General features: G+C 35.6%; 2 long non-coding RNA genes across 2 annotated transcripts; both read left to right on the top strand.

Moving 5' to 3' along the window:
• The first annotated feature begins 904 nt into the window (after positions 1–904).
• On the top strand, positions 905–2,921 carry LOC145651396 (uncharacterized). Its single transcript, XR_014117338.1, has 3 exons — positions 905–1,254; positions 2,622–2,723; positions 2,828–2,921. It is a non-coding gene; the product is annotated as an uncharacterized LOC145651396 (long non-coding RNA).
• Positions 2,922–12,645: 9,724 nt separating this feature from the next.
• Positions 12,646–14,662, top strand: LOC145651399 (uncharacterized). Its single transcript, XR_014117341.1, has 3 exons — positions 12,646–12,995; positions 14,363–14,464; positions 14,569–14,662. It is a non-coding gene; the product is annotated as an uncharacterized LOC145651399 (long non-coding RNA).

Below are 14,662 nucleotides of genomic sequence, written 5' to 3'. Positions count from 1 at the left end.
AAATACTACCATTTGAGCCTTTAGTGCCCATGACAAACTGCTTGTCCTCTGTCCAGCTCATAAGCATATATGGGCTGGTGCCACAGATTCCATTTAACTATATGAGAATGTTTGTGGAGCCCAAGGATAACATTATACATTTGGACATTTAACATGCAAATCTGTAAAACAAACAAGGTCATTGGCCAAGTTGTCTCAACTAATTTGCATTGGAAATTACAAGGAAGGTGTAAAAGGGGTTAGAGTGCATACAGCCAGGGAGTCAATGAATGATTGTTTAAATATTTTAAATGTAAAAGTGAAACATTAACAAAATTACTTTTATTACAATTTATTTTAGGGTTCCATGTGTTGGGCCCCTCTGGTCCTCTGGCTGTCCAACCTGGAGGCTCGGTGATGCTGCCCTGTTTTGTTCAAACTCCCATACCAGTGGAAGAGCTGGAAGTGGAGTGGAGAAGAACAGCCTCTGAAACTGTAGTGCATTTGTTCCAAGATGGAGAGAGTCAACCAGAGTCTCAGGACCAGGCTTACAATTATAGGGCACATTTCTTTACTAAGGAGATTGCCCATGGAAACTTTTCTTTCTTACTTAAAGATGTGACCACTAAGGATACAGGAGTTTACAAGTGTGTTGTTTATAGAAACCAGGAATCTAATGAAACTTTGATTGAAATAATGATGAGTGGTGGGTGAATCATAACATTATTTTTTTCACATATTCACACAATTATTGTCACACAGTTTAAATTGTTCTCTTGAAAAATGAAGTTGTCTATACTTTAAATATTGTGTTTTAGTTTTCAGAGCTGCCAATTAACTGAATATATTGTGCAATTTTATTGTCTGATCTGAGACTTTACAACTGTACTTTAATATTTCAAATGATTATTCTTCTAGTGTATTTGACTGTGTCTGGAGGTCATGTTGTTTCTGTATATGCGGGAGAGGACAGCACTCTGAACTGCTCTGTACACTCCCACATCCCTCCTGAGGAGCTTGAAGAAGTCTCATGGAAGAAAAGGAAAACAGATGAAGACATGGTAGTGTTGCAATTTATAAATGGTCAGACTGTGCCAGAGTCAATCCATGAAACATACAGAGACAGAGTTGAGCTCTTCAGCCGTGAGGAAATCCACAAAGGAAACTTCTCGCTTAGGCTGAAGAACATTCAGACTGAAGACAAAGGCTTCTACATATGTGAAGTATTCCATGAAGACCTATCAGCTAACACCACAGTGGAAGTACAGCAGCTGGGTGAGTAAGCATTTTTGTTCTCGGTGTGGTGCAAAGCATGTGGGTGATGTAGGGGAGCTGGAGCACAACATGACCTAACAGATATGTAGTGAATCACTGCTGGGACTTGAGGAATGTACAAATATCCATCTGCTCAGGAGCTATGACTCCATTAATGATTTTACAGCAAGAGGGTAAAAACAATAGCAAGCCAGAATCCAACACTGTTTAAACCATAATCTGTTTAAACCAGAAGCACTGTCAGGAATCCCTGCATATCTGAGCTCCATCTACTCAAGGACATCAGTTACGCTGGAGCATCTGAAGTGGAAGAACATGGATGATGAAGACTCGTCTCAATAAATTAGTTAGCTAGATAGCTATCTAGTGTTAATGTTAAAATTAGCCACTTTAATCCATGTTATGAGCTATAACATTTTACATTCTGAAATACTTTTTTCTTGATCAATAAATTAATTCCATCAAACATACTAAATAATTGCAGTGGAATTGGAATATTAGTAACTTAATCCAAGGGTATTAAAACAAGAAAGAAAATATTTACTTTCTGACATTCTTGTGGGAATGATATGGAAATGTCTGTTAACATCACAGTAGCAGTGTGAGTGCAGTTTTCCACATAGTTTAATCCTAAACAATCTCAGGTTCTGTACTGAGATAATTTTTTTCTTTGTATGGCAGATAAAGTACTGCTCTAAATTTGCCATCTTAAACGTTGCATTGTTACCATGGCAACATTTACAGTTGCACAGAGTGTTGCTGTTGAGTGCACAAGTTTCTAAATCACAAAACATTTTGTGATTGTGCATGCTTGCCCAATGTGGGTTGCATTCGAATTAATTCAAATCATTTGTGGGTGTGTTTATGTTTGTCCTCTCACCCCATCGCCCTCTTTATTTCTTTGACATTTAGATGGATAGTTTATGTGATTAAGGAAAAGTGCTGTAGTTTTGTTATTCTCTTGCTGATACTTTGCTTGTCCTTCTTTTAAATTTTAAAATTTTAAATAAGATCCACTTATTAATTGTGAAACCTACAATCTGAATAGCTGATTAGTCGCCTCAACAATCAATAGATATTTTAACTGCCAAGATAGTTGTTAGGTGTAGCCCATTAATATATATATTTTTTTGTTTGTTTGTTTGTTTGTTTTTTGTTTTTTTGTTTTTTTGTTAATGCATTGCCTGGCATTTCAAAAAGTAGCATCACCATGCAAATTTTGAAAAACAAACAACACAGCTAGAAGCACAAATTAGTATAATAGAAAATACAATTACACAAGTCAGGAGTGGTTCTGTTTTTCATTCACATTTTTCATTTTTACATTTGAATGACATTGTATAAGCACTGATTTCTGTGCCACACAGGTTTTTCCAGTATGCACACAGGGGTGTTGTGTTTCTGTATCCTGGCATTTGTACTTCTACTTGTGCTAGGCTACGCAGCATACACTTCTATAAAAAATAACAGTAAGTCAGGTTGATTTGATTATTCCTAAAATTAAGAAGTTATGAAACATATTAATGAAGTTGACGCTTTGAAGTTGTATGCACATGTTTTATCTCCTCTACAGAAAACACCAAATCAGACTTGGCTCTACAGTGCACATTTGTCTGCTGTCCAACCATTGCTTTGGCCCTTGCCTTCATCCTTTGGGGTGTGACCGAGGGTAGGTACTTGTAGTTAATATTTTATACTTTTTAGTTATTGTTATGTTAACTGTAATAATATCAATATAGCAAAAACAGGATACATTGTTAAATTTTAACATTTTGATATCGCTTGATTCACAAATCCGTAAACATGCAATAAGAGTGACTTCTTGTTAGAGATGAAAACTTGGAGTGGTTCCTTAATTTTTGCCAGTACTACAGATGTCTAGGTCAGCTGAAAATTGTAAAAATCTCATTTTCATTTCCTGGCTGTTTGAAAAATGCAAGAAATTTGCTTATTCACCAAGATAAAGCTGTTTGATACAGGTAAGGCAAGTGGACTGCATAATGAGGCAGGTTCTAAGGGGGGATTTGTCCTCCTTCAGAGTGTCAGTCAGAACACTGGAGTGTTAGTAGTGATATTCAACTCTTTAATAAAATTCAACAATGCAACATATTAGGCATTCACTATGCACATTAACACACAGGCTCAGGTTTATTCATTTTAGACAAAAGGTTAAGTATTTGAGGTGTAAAATATGAAGTGAGAAGTATGTAGAGGATATGAAGAGTGAAGTATGGAGCATGAGAAGTACGGTCTGGAATAAGAAAACAGAACATACATTCCAATAATCATTCCATCATCATCAGTGCTAGTCATTCGTATAGAGTAATATATTCACAGTGAATCTGCTATGCAATATGAATATGCATTAATTAATTAGGTTTCCATCAGTGCCCTCTAGAAGGGGAGAATGTGGTAGTCCTTCTATATTCTTGCATGTGAAGTTCTAAAACTAGTTTGACAAGATAACATTACGAACATCATTAGTGAGGAATAATAAGAGTATAAAATTAGCAACTCAGTAGGCTAATACCGTAATGTGTTTATAACAGTCAATTCTAAGTTAGATCTCAAGCAAACATTGACAATGGCCAAACATGTACTCTTAACTAAAATGTACAGTAGGTAATCAACGTACATTAGGTCAAGGACGCCATTGCACAAGAAATGTGAATAACGAGGAACAGTCACTGGCTACATTCGCTCCAATGTCTCTTCTGGAACTATTGTTGGTGATGTCAGATGTAGCAAGTGTTGTCACTCCTTAATGAAGCATACCTTTAGGAATGGTCTTTCCAACAAAAGCAGTAACTGATGTACTACACTAGTCTTTTAGAACATGCAAAATTGACTGAAAAATTACCAGTGTGAAATGATTAACACATTAACACATTAATGCTATCGCACAAATAACTAACTGAACATAGCTAACTTTTACATAACTATTGTAATATTTCACATTGTGTTAGCAAGTTTAATAGATAGAGGATGACCGTCCATCTGCGCTTCATCTGCATGTGTTTTAATGAACAGCCCATTACCATCTCCATCAACTCCCATGCTAAAGTGTGTTTAGATGTTTCCTGTGAGGACTCTGGCCAGAATGAGTTGTTGCTTCTCACTGATCAATCTGAATTCCTCTGCCACTCACTTCACTTCTTTATCCCTTGCTGTATATTTTGTTAGTTATTTCTTAGCTCACTGCTCTTGGACTATATGTCATTTAGTTTTGGGTTACAGAGACACACACAAAGGCCTGATGTGGTTGTCCACCCAAGATCATTTTGTTGCTGTAACACTCTGTTTTGACTGTGAAGGGCTTATCATTAACATTTAATTATTTGGTTTCTCTGCAGGGTTTCTTGCTGAGGTGGCTACTTGCTCAGCTCTGAATCTTTTAAGGATTCTTTCCCTGCTTTGGGTTACTTCTCATTTCAAGACATTTCCAGGTATGTTATATAAAGCAGTCTTTCAGGGAATGATGGAAGTTAATGAATAGATATAAAAAGAAATGCACTTTATTAACTACCCTGTTCCTTTTAATACAACTACCCTATCTCTACAATGATTGTCACCTTATTAGCTGCAGGTAGGTCAGTGGTTAAGGTAGTTGACTTGTATTCAAAAGGTTGCTGGTTTAAGCCCCACCGCTACCAAGTTGTTACTGCTGGGCCCCTGAGCAAGGCCCTTGACCCTCAAGGGTCATAATTGTAAGCTGCTTTGGATAAAAGTGTCATGTAAATAATTCTCTGTAGTGTAATTTGATACTTGCTGTAGATGTTTGAGTAATTTCTATGATCCTTGTGTGCTCCAAAATGCAAAAACATTTACATTTGACTGTTTTCAAGAATAATGGAGCCACTACAGTGGTGTGCACAGAAACAACACTAAACACTCAATGAAGCAACTCTGACCAACCAAGTTTTTGAAAGTTAGCTATTGCTGTGTAGTATTATTAGTATTTTAAATCATCATAAATATTATTAGTATTAAAAACATCTAGATCGCTAAATTGATTGAGCAAATTCTTATCTTTCTCTTCAAGAACACAAAGTTCTAGTGCTGCTTGCCAACAGTTTGTGTATCTATAAATATAAACAGACTAAGCTGCTTATACTTCCATTCTCATAAAAACTATTTATGTAGACTATGTAATTAACTTATGAATCCATTAGCAATGCTTGGGATCCAAGTGCATTAAGTCTACATTAAGACTCAGATGGAAGATCTGGGAATTGTGTCTTATTGAGATGACAGATTCACAGTGAGTCATGTTATGATTTTGCTCATAATGGTTTTAACCTCTGACATTATTCTATTACAGAGAATATCAGAAGATTTATAAAAAAAACTGCAGTTTCTCAAGGATATGCTTTAATAACTGCAGTCATTTATTCAGGTATGTATGCAAAATACTCTTTACTCAACAATGGGGGCAATTAATGTATCAATAAAATATTTTGTAACATCTATCAATATCAACTTTCAAAATAATATGAACTGAATGTTCTGAATGCACTGATTTGTCTTACTTATATCTTGTGACAAAAATATTTGGGCCAAATTATATAATTAAATTTAAACAATTAATTTCTTTTGTGCTAAATAACAGCTTGTTATTGGAACTGAACAGTACCTTGCAAAGGTATCCAGTGTTAAATATCCTTTTCAATATTTTCTTACCTCAACTATTACTATAACATAAAATATAACTTTTAGCAGATTAAATTTGGATTTCCTCCACTGATCTACAATGATTCATGTATCATTGCTTTGCAAATTAAAATAGTCAACTCTATAAAACAGAAAATCTAAAATTAAAAATGGTTCACATGCAAAATACACATGCATCAATAACCATCATGACCATTTGGTATTCTTATTAACTCTTACCAACAGTGAATTGTGCTGTATGTCTTTTGTTTAAAATGCTATTAGCCTCTTACATGCCTGTCTCCCCCATATTGCATGTGTTACCTCGATGTTTTATAGAAGTATGTATGAATAGTTGTATATGACACTGACACTGGGTAGATAGTTCCTGTTAACATGAAAGACTCTGTTTAGTCACTAACTGCTCCACAGTAATATATGCAGGAAGGCTTATATTAGTGACAGAGTGTCTGCAGTTAGGATGGAAAATCTAGGTTTAATCAACAAAGTAATTTACAGCGAACTATTATCATTGACAGACGTGAGATGCATTGTGTTATATCCTTTATACAGACCACAGTTACCCAGTTATCAGCTTTTTTTAAGGCATGTCTTAAACACAGTACAAGCCACGCCACTCTTCATGACAGAACGTACTTGTTAGGAACATAAAGGACCTGGTTACAGTTTGTTAAAACATAGATGTAAAAGTCAGTTGATTCCTGGAACATGGGTTCATAGACAAATGAGATGAAGATTAAACAGAGTAAACAGAGTAACCCTAGAAGAAACAGAGTAACCCTAGAGTAAACAGAGTAACCCTAGAATAACAGAGTAACCCTAGAGTAAACAGAGTAACCCTAGAGTAAACAGAGTAACCCTAGAATAACAGAGTAACCCTAGAGTAAACAGAGTAACCCTAGAGTAAACAGAGTAATCCTAGAATAACAGAGTAACCCTAGAGTAAACAGAGTAACCCTAGAATAAACAGAGCAACCCTAGAATAAACAGAGTAACCCTAGAATAACAGAGTAACCCTAGAAGAAACAGAGTAACCCTAGAGTAACAGAGTAACCCTAGAGGAAGAGTAACCCTAGAATAACAGAGTAACCCTAGAGTAAACAGAGTAACCCTAGAATAACAGAGTCACCCTAGAGTAAACAGAGTAACCCTAGAATAACAGAGTCACCCTAGAGTAAACAGAGTAACCCTAGAGTAAACAGAGTAACCCTAGAATAACAGAGTAACCCTAGAGTAACAGAGTAACCCTAGAGTAAACAGAGTAACCCTAGAATAACAGACTAACCCTAGAGTAACAGAGTAACCCTAGAATAACAGAGTAACCCTAGAATAAGAGAGTAACCCTAGAATAACAGAGTAACCCTAGAACAACAGAGTAACCCTAGAGTAAACAGAGTAACCCTAGAGTAACAGAGTAACCCTAGAATAACAGAGTAACCCTAGAATAAACAGAGTAACCCTAGAGTAAACAGATTAACCCTAGAATAACAGAGTAACCCTAGAGTAAACAGAGTAACCCTAGAATAACAGAGTAACCCTAGAATAAACAGAGTAACCCTAGAGTAAACAGAGTAACCCTAGAGTAAACAGAGTAACCCTAGAGTAACAGAGTAACCCTAGAATAAGAGAGTAACCCTAGAGTAAACAGAGTAACCCTAGAATAATGCAGGACAATGCTCCATCGCATGCATCGAAGTACTCCACTGCGTGGCTAGCCAGTAATGGCCTTAAAGATGAAAGATGAAATAATGACATGGCCCTTACCTTACCTAAACCCTATTGAGAATTTGTGGGCTCTTCTTAAATGGGAGATTTACAGTGAAGGAAAATAGTACAGCTCTCTGAACAGTTGCTGGGAGGCTATGGTTGCTGCTGCACAAAAAGTTGATCGTCAACAGATTGACCGAATCAATGGGAGGCTTATGAAAAGAAAAGAAAGGTGGCTATATGGGTCACTGATTTTTTTTTAATGTCAGAAATGTTTATTTGTAAATTTTGAGTTGTTTGTTTATTATTCTCACTTTAACAGATGAAAATCGACAAGTGAGATGGGAAAATGTCAGTTTTTCATTTAGTTGCATAATAATTCTGCACAATAATAGTTGCGGAATATTTATGCACACATAGATATTCTTCTAAGAAAGCCAAAACCTCACGTAAATATTCAGATTTGAGGTTTATTAACATTTTTGGATTGACAGAGAGCACTGTAGTGGTTCAATAATAAAATGCATCCTCAAAAATACAACTTGCCTAATAATTGTGCTCCACGACAGTATACACAACAATATTATATCCTATATCACTGAAACCTTTTACTATAGAATCTGAAGTTAGCTATTAAAATAAGAAAATATATCAACATATTGCTAACAATAGAGAATATATATTGGTTCTGACCCTTCAAGTCAGAAACATTTCCTTCCTCGCTGATTTGAGATCTAGTTAGCTAACTAAAATGTTGTGCAAAAAGATAACTGCTGCTGAAGTTTAGAGCCTTTAGGGGTTTGATTACTTTGTTGAAGAAGAATATGAAAATTACAGAGATCAATGGCTAAATTAATGTTATTTTACAATGTTATAAAACAATAGTCATGACTTGTGTTTGACACAATTTACAGTCCTTTAGTAAATATTTACTTTGTTTTTTTGTGTGAAAGTAAACTGGTGATGAATGCATATGTTTTTCGCCATATTAAATACGGTTCTGTGCATTTGAGACTTTTTTGTTTTTTGCAGTTTTTTGGTTATAGTTGTTTTAATGCACATTTTTTCTTGCACACATGAAGCTTGACATATTGATACTCCATGAAGCTTTATATATATATATATATATATATATATATATATATATATATATATATATATATATATATATATATATATATATAAAAGTCATTGTTCAGTCACATTTTAGGCCCTCTAAGATATTGTGAAATTAGAATGAGAGACACTTTTACTCAGTAAACGATTGTACAAATGGTGATTTTAGACATTTATTACACATTGCTATATGTTGTGGGCAATGCTGTCTTCCAGGATTCCATGCCAGAATTCCTTTACTCACTCTTTTGCTTGTGGTTCTATGAGGACTTCTTCTGACATTTGAGTTCCTGGTAGTATTTCTTTTTAGTCTCTGGCATTGACGGTAGCTGTTGCTTACATCAGTTTTTTGACTTGGTGAGGTGAGGTTAACTTAGTCGTTCTTGGATATCAAAGAGGGCCTGATATATATATTACTCTATGCACCCGTTTTCTTTTTCAGACAGAGCACTCTCAACCATTTCACTGTGAGTTATACTGTGTATGACTATGTATGTGACAAATAAACCAAACTTGAACTTGAACTTGAACTTGAACTTGATTCACAGCTGCTATTTGCTCACAAATTGCCTTTGTAAGGCGCGGTTTGTTAAGCTAATGGTTATGGCTAATGAGACGGTATCATGCAGCTTGCTGCTTGTTCTTGGTCCGATATCAGGTCTTGAGCCACCTTCCGAGGGGACTGCAATGGTAATTACAGATGCTGTTTCTGACATTCTCTAGCATAGCTATGGTTTCAGGTGTGGGACTCTGTCATCAGACATCAGCAGCTGGAGCTTCTTTTTATTGATCCATCTCCTTGTGGTAAACAAACTTGTTCTCAACAGCGTAGTAGTACTCCTACATAGCCCACTTTAGTCTTGTTGATTTACTAGCCATATGGTGGACTTTGCCTGCGCAGATGATGCCATAAAATATAGATCATCTTGAGATTGAGGCTTGATTAGGTAACTACATGAGGACCGGGACAATCAATAGCTGATTTTTCTACTACAGCTTGTTCAGCAGTCACTGGAGTACGTGACCCTTGTTTACCTATGCAATGTGGCATGGGTTTATTCTTGTTTGTGTATTCATTGTTGGATGCAGTTTAACATCATGCCCAAGATATTTATTATTATTGTTGTTGCTGTTATTGTTATATTATATTGTTATTGTTATATGTTATTGTTATATTGTTCTTATATTATTGTTTTACCTGCAAAGGAACACTTATTGCCATGTAATTTCATGGGTGCCTACAACCTTTGCAGAGTAATGTATATCGTGTATGATAATAATTTATACACACACACACACACACACACACACACACACACACACACACACACACACACACACGCACCTTATAGTGTGACCTTATAAATGACCTTATAGAGTGTCCATTATAATGTTTTCATTATAGTGGTTCAAAGTGCATTAAATAAAATCTTATTTGTTTCTACAAGGTTTCAGAAATATGCTGCTCTGTCTGTAACAATAGCCTGATGGTCAGGACTGATCAGGAGACATCAGGAGACATACAACTTCAGCAGTTTCACTGTTGAGCTAAAAACTAAACCTCATGTGTGTGTTTAACTCATCGATTGTGTGATTAACTATTGTGTGATTAATTATTTTAGCAAGTCAGCATTTTCTTCAGAAAATTAGATCTTAATAATTTTTTTCTTTTGCATGATATTACAGGTCAATTATATATAATTGTATACATGCTTGGGGCAGTCAGGCTCATTTGTGTGAACTCCATCTCATTAATAGCAGAACTGATCCTGAAAACACGTGAGTGAGCTCTGCATTTTAAATTGATTCCTTTACTAATTAGTATAATTGTGTGTATGTATAAATGGCACTTTTATGTAACCTATGAAAATTAAACAAAATGTTGCTTTACTCTTTGAATTACAGTTCATAACTGTTTAAAGTAGTGTTGATTTGTAATCTTAGACATGTATTATATTTTATTATTATTTTTCTTCTTCTTCTTCTTCTTCTTCTTCTTCTTATTATTATTATTATTATTATTATTATTATTATTATTATTATTATTGTTATACAGACATATACTTTCTTATATTATAGTAAATTGCAGCTTCACATTAATAGACCAGAATACCTTTGGTACATGTATCAGTCTGTTCATAGCAGCATTTACATGAAGATATGATCATATTTTTACATAATTGTGTTTTATCGGTTGAGGAGTGCATGTTCTACAATCACAAAATCTCCATTAAAGAAAGTCCTAGTGATCGCTGTTTCTCTTTCAATCATTAGGAAATGGTGAACGCACACTGATGGATCTGAGAGTGATTCTTCTGCCATCTGAATGTGTCTTTGCCATATGCTGTCTTGCTTTAGCAATATCTGCATTCTGTAAGTATAATATATAAACATGACCCAATCTGAGCGCTGACATACACAATGAGCTATAGCATGAGCTGAGAAACTAAGCTGCTATATATATATAACCATATAGCTATATATATATAACCATTTGCCTAAAAGCAGAAATTAGAATAATAGAAAATACAGTTATACAAGTCAGGAGTGGTACTGTTTTTTATTCACATATAATTATTACATTGGAATGACATTGTATAAGCATTGATTTCTGTGCCATGAGAAGGACTCATTTAATGAACCTGATGTCTTTAATACTGCGTAGCTTATTCTCTCTGTCATAGTTGCCTGCATTTGGGTGGCAGTGGTATTCAGATGTCAGTCCTCACGGTTGAGGTCCTACAGGTTAAAATAGAACTGAGACTTTAATACAGTGATTTTCAGATCTCAGTCCACAAGATCCAGGTCCTACTGATTCACAGAAACATTTAATCAAGTGATTACAAAATCTAGGACCAAATTTGGATTCAAGGCCAAATACCAATGGTCTGGTGGTTAAAGAGGAGCATGTTAACTACTGGAGGGCTGCTGGTTTGAATTCTTGTAGTTCTGGCTGGTAACTGGGCTGTAAACTGGAGGTTTGTTAGTAATGTAAATACTACCATTTGAGCCTTTAGTGCCCATGACAAACTGCTTGTCCTCTGTCCAGCTCATAAGCATATATGGGCTGGTGCCACAGATTCCATTTAACTATATGAGAATGTTTGTGGAGCCCAAGGATAACATTATACATTTGGACATTTAACATGCAAATCTGTAAAACAAACAAGGTCATTGGCCAAGTTGTCTCAACTAATTTGCATTGGAAATTACAAGGAAGGTGTAAAAGGGGTTAGAGTGCATACAGCCAGGGAGTCAATGAATGATTGTTTAAATATTTTAAATGTAAAAGTGAAACATTAACAAAATTACTTTTATTACAATTTATTTTAGGGTTCCATGTGTTGGGCCCCTCTGGTCCTCTGGCTGTCCAACCTGGAGGCTCGGTGATGCTGCCCTGTTTTGTTCAAACTCCCATACCAGTGGAAGAGCTGGAAGTGGAGTGGAGAAGAACAGCCTCTGAAACTGTAGTGCATTTGTTCCAAGATGGAGAGAGTCAACCAGAGTCTCAGGACCAGGCTTACAATTATAGGGCACATTTCTTTACTAAGGAGATTGCCCATGGAAACTTTTCTTTCTTACTTAAAGATGTGACCACTAAGGATACAGGAGTTTACAAGTGTGTTGTTTATAGAAACCAGGAATCTAATGAAACTTTGATTGAAATAATGATGAGTGGTGGGTGAATCATAACATTATTTTTTTCACATATTCACACAATTATTGTCACACAGTTTAAATTGTTCTCTTGAAAAATGAAGTTGTCTATACTTTAAATATTGTGTTTTAGTTTTCAGAGCTGCCAATTAACTGAATATATTGTGCAATTTTATTGTCTGATCTGAGACTTTACAACTGTACTTTAATATTTCAAATGATTATTCTTCTAGTGTATTTGACTGTGTCTGGAGGTCATGTTGTTTCTGTATATGCGGGAGAGGACAGCACTCTGAACTGCTCTGTACACTCCCACATCCCTCCTGAGGAGCTTGAAGAAGTCTCATGGAAGAAAAGGAAAACAGATGAAGACATGGTAGTGTTGCAATTTATAAATGGTCAGACTGTGCCAGAGTCAATCCATGAAACATACAGAGACAGAGTTGAGCTCTTCAGCCGTGAGGAAATCCACAAAGGAAACTTCTCGCTTAGGCTGAAGAACATTCAGACTGAAGACAAAGGCTTCTACATATGTGAAGTATTCCATGAAGACCTATCAGCTAACACCACAGTGGAAGTACAGCAGCTGGGTGAGTAAGCATTTTTGTTCTCGGTGTGGTGCAAAGCATGTGGGTGATGTAGGGGAGCTGGAGCACAACATGACCTAACAGATATGTAGTGAATCACTGCTGGGACTTGAGGAATGTACAAATATCCATCTGCTCAGGAGCTATGACTCCATTAATGATTTTACAGCAAGAGGGTAAAAACAATAGCAAGCCAGAATCCAACACTGTTTAAACCATAATCTGTTTAAACCAGAAGCACTGTCAGGAATCCCTGCATATCTGAGCTCCATCTACTCAAGGACATCAGTTACGCTGGAGCATCTGAAGTGGAAGAACATGGATGATGAAGACTCGTCTCAATAAATTAGTTAGCTAGATAGCTATCTAGTGTTAATGTTAAAATTAGCCACTTTAATCCATGTTATGAGCTCTAACATTTTACATTCTGAAATACTTTTTTCTTGATCAATAAATTAATTCCATCAAACATACTAAATAATTGCAGTGGAATTGGAATATTAGTAACTTAATCCAAGGGTATTAAAACAAGAAAGAAAATATTTACTTTCTGACATTCTTGTGGGAATGATATGGAAATGTCTGTTAACATCACAGTAGCAGTGTGAGTGCAGTTTTCCACATAGTTTAATCCTAAACAATCTCAGGTTCTGTACTGAGATAATTTTTTTCTTTGTATGGCAGATAAAGTACTGCTCTAAATTTGCCATCTTAAACGTTGCATTGTTACCATGGCAACATTTACAGTTGCACAGAGTGTTGCTGTTGAGTGCACAAGTTTCTAAATCACAAAACATTTTGTGATTGTGCATGCTTGCCCAATGTGGGTTGCATTCGAATTAATTCAAATCATTTGTGGGTGTGTTTATGTTTGTCCTCTCACCCCATCGCCCTCTTTATTTCTTTGACATTTAGATGGATAGTTTATGTGATTAAGGAAAAGTGCTGTAGTTTTGTTATTCTCTTGCTGATACTTTGCTTGTCCTTCTTTTAAATTTTAAAATTTTAAATAAGATCCACTTATTAATTGTGAAACCTACAATCTGAATAGCTGATTAGTCGCCTCAACAATCAATAGATATTTTAACTGCCAAGATAGTTGTTAGGTGTAGCCCATTAATATATATATTTTTTTGTTTGTTTGTTTGTTTGTTTTTTGTTTTTTTGTTTTTTTGTTAATGCATTGCCTGGCATTTCAAAAAGTAGCATCACCATGCAAATTTTGAAAAACAAACAACACAGCTAGAAGCACAAATTAGTATAATAGAAAATACAATTACACAAGTCAGGAGTGGTTCTGTTTTTCATTCACATTTTTCATTTTTACATTTGAATGACATTGTATAAGCACTGATTTCTGTGCCACACAGGTTTTTCCAGTATGCACACAGGGGTGTTGTGTTTCTGTATCCTGGCATTTGTACTTCTACTTGTGCTAGGCTACGCAGCATACACTTCTATAAAAAATAACAGTAAGTCAGGTTGATTTGATTATTCCTAAAATTAAGAAGTTATGAAACATATTAATGAAGTTGACGCTTTGAAGTTGTATGCACATGTTTTATCTCCTCTACAGAAAACACCAAATCAGACTTGGCTCTACAGTGCACATTTGTCTGCTGTCCAACCATTGCTTTGGCCCTTGCCTTCATCCTTTGGGGTGTGACCGA

The sequence above is a fragment of the Electrophorus electricus genome, chromosome 15, assembly GCF_041902795.1.
Source record: "Electrophorus electricus isolate QZ-2024a chromosome 15, ASM4190279v1, whole genome shotgun sequence".
NCBI classification, from domain to species: Eukaryota; Metazoa; Chordata; class Actinopteri; order Gymnotiformes; family Gymnotidae; genus Electrophorus; species Electrophorus electricus.
Note: the sequence above shows the minus strand (reverse complement) of the source record. Positions and strands in the feature narration are given on the sequence as shown.